The sequence below is a fragment of the Cebus imitator genome, unplaced genomic scaffold (genome assembly GCF_001604975.1).
Source record: "Cebus imitator isolate Cc_AM_T3 unplaced genomic scaffold, Cebus_imitator-1.0 Scaffold775, whole genome shotgun sequence".
In the NCBI taxonomy this organism is placed as follows: Eukaryota; Metazoa; Chordata; class Mammalia; order Primates; family Cebidae; genus Cebus; species Cebus imitator.
In genome coordinates this window covers 278160-281094 of record NW_016108090.1, presented here as the reverse complement: position 1 = coordinate 281094, position 2935 = coordinate 278160, and the positions used below count along the sequence as shown (strand labels likewise).

At 41.8% G+C, this 2935-nt stretch overlaps 1 protein-coding gene and 1 non-coding gene across 2 annotated transcripts in view; both read right to left on the bottom strand.

The window, feature by feature from the left end:
- The window catches only part of LOC119469695 (zinc finger protein 430-like), a 59030-nt gene that overhangs the window by 53795 nt on the left and 2300 nt on the right, over window positions 1-2935 (bottom strand).
- Window positions 1073-1203, bottom strand: LOC119469697. The gene has a single exon (XR_005198533.1). It is a non-coding gene; the product is annotated as a U4atac minor spliceosomal RNA (small nuclear RNA).

The following is a 2935-nucleotide window of genomic DNA, read 5'->3' as shown; positions in this document are numbered from 1 at the left end:
AAAAAAAAAAAAAAAAAAAAAAAAAAAAAAAAAAAAAGAGAAGGAATTGGCTGATTGGTCAGTTTGAGTATTCAAATCATCAAATCACCTCATTTTTTATCAAAGAACAGGAAAACTAGAACAACTCCCATCTAGGTACAAAGCAAGGAGACACTTTCTGTGAAGGAAGAAACAAACCCTAGATGAATAATTTCTCTTCCTATGAAACAGGAGCAGAATTAGACCTTCTTATCAGTCTGACCCCAGTCTGCATAGGACATTCTCAAATGTTGCAAATGTACACAGGTGTTGGTTAGATTGTCTTCAGTGACCCTGGGCTGATGTTTCCATAGTGATCCAGGCACGAGACCCAAGGTGACTTTGTGGGGTGTGAATTAAAAAATAAAACCTCCCTGGTACAGCTGCAAACCCTGGATCCAGATGTGATATCCCCTGTCCCTGATCAGCTCACTCTGAGTTAAGAGAAAGAACAAAAATACCCTACTTCAGTAACATAGTTTATAAGGAGGCATAGCTTTGATTATAGCTCTAGATATTCTGGGGCTTGAAGTCCTACTGCTAAGGTGCTCATTTAAAGTTACAGATTCTGCCACAGGATTTTGCTGACACCAGAAGCCTCTCACTCAGCTGTAGCAGGTCACTGGACAAGATCTGATAAACTCAAAGGACTCCACTCTAAGAGTGCAGCTTAAGATGTCTATGTTGACCTCTCAGGATACAAAAAAAGAAAAAAAAAAAAGTCTTCTGTGAGGTTTCTGTATGACTACAACCCAAAGTCTAGCCTGTCTCATGAATCCAAGGCAGAGGCCAGCTTTTATGCACAGGTTCTGGGTGGAATCAACGTGACTCTGCAATCTTGGAATTATAGTAAGTAGAGTAAAACCAGGGGAGATTCTCTCATGAAGGCTCCTTCAACACTTTCTAAAAAATATTCTGACCTAAAAGGAAAAAGCTGGGGTAAGCTAAGTAGGGAGTTTATTTGGGCTAAAGGTTGAAACTTGCTTGAAGTTTACAACCCTAGAGTAAAAAGTTGCCCTGAACATACACTCCAATTAGAAAGATACAAGTGTATTTTTTTTTTAATTGCACCAATGTAAAGCAAAGCAAAGCTCTAGTTGACGCAAGTGTGTTGTTTAGGCGTTAGCAGTACTGCCCTCACTATGCACTCATTGAACAGTAGTGCAATCCCAAGAAAAGGATGGTTACAAGTGTATTTTTTTTTGAGATGGAGTTTCGCTCTTGTTACCCAGGCTGGAGTGCAATGGCGCGATCTCGGCTCACCGCAACCTCTGCCTCCTGGGTTCAGGCAATTCTCCTGCCTCAGCCTCCTGAGTAGCTGGGATTACAGGCACACACCACCATGCCCAGCTGATTTTTTGTATTTTTAGTAGAGACGGGGTTTCACCGTGTTGACCAGGATGGTCTCGATCTCTTGACCTCATGATCCACCCGCCTCGGCCTCCCAAAGTGCTGGGATTACAGGCTTGAGCCACCGCGCCCGACCTATGGTTACAAGTGTATTTTTAAAGGCAAAATGGGGCCAGATGTGGCAGCTCATGCCTGTAATCCTGGCACTTTGGTAGGCTGAGGCGGATGGATCACATAAGACTGGAGTTCAAGACCAGCCTGGTCAATGTGGTGAAACCCCATTTCAACTATAAATACAAAAAGATGGCTGGATTTGGTGGCTTATGCCTATTATCCCAGCTAATTAAGCTCTGTAGCATCTCTCAGTATAAAGAATCCTTCCACCTGTAATCCCAACACTTTGCGAGACTGAGGTGGGCAGGATTCACCTGAGGTTGAAAGTTTGAGACAAGCCTGACCAACATGGAAAAACCCCATCTCTACTAAACAAACAAACAAAACAAAACAAATTTAGCTCGGAAAAAAAATTCGAACTGTAATCCCTGCTACTTCGGAGGCTGAGGCAAGAGAATTGCTTGAACCCATGAGGCACAGGTTGCAGTGAGCCAAGATAGCGCCATTGCACTCCAGCCTGGGCAACAAGAGCGAACCTCCGTCTCGAAAAAAAAAAAAAAAAGAAAAAAAGAAAAGAATCCTTCCATGACTGGTGTGAGCAGGTTGGGACACCTGCAGGGGAAGCTCACCAGGAATAACCAACCAACTTGGTGTTCAGTGATATCATTTTGTGGACTCAAGATTGGCCTTAGCTTAGAGTCACTGGGCTTGGGTGTCCATTTGCCGATCAGGACTGTTCACTTGGTTTTATATGAAAAAACAGTGCTTGAGGAATGTAGCAAAATCACTCAAACTCAGTGTTCGTAAAGGAAATTAAACTGTAAGGCATTTCAATTATATATCTAAACAAAAAAATCAGTGTATATTCCTTTCAGACAATACATATATGTCAATTATTTCCATAAAAATTATTTAATAAACATTAATGACATGTAAATACTTCTAGAAGGTGCCAAGTACCATTTTATAAAATTTACCATTAAACACAAGACATTCAGGTGACAAGATACTGAAGAGATTCAAAATATGACAAATTCTCCACCTTGCAAAAAAGAGAAACTGATGTTTTGATGTATCTATGTAACTCACCAATTAATTTACTTAATGTCCGATGGAAATGTACTCATTTTCTATAGCCATAATAGAAAATATGTGTCCTGGCCAGGCGCGGTGGCTCACACCTAATCCCAGCACTTTGGGGGGCTGAGGCAGGCAGATCACAATTTCAGGAGTTCAAATCCAGCCTGGCAAAGTTGGTGAAACCCTGCCTTTTCTAAAAATAAATAAAAAAATAAAAAAAAATTAGCCAGACACGGTGGCAGGCACCTGCAATCCAAGCTACTCGGGAGGCTGAGGCAGAGAATTGCTTGAACCCAGGAGGCAGAGGTTGCAGTGAGCTGAGAACACGACACTGCATTCCAGCCTGGGTGACAGAGTAAGACTTCTTAAAAAA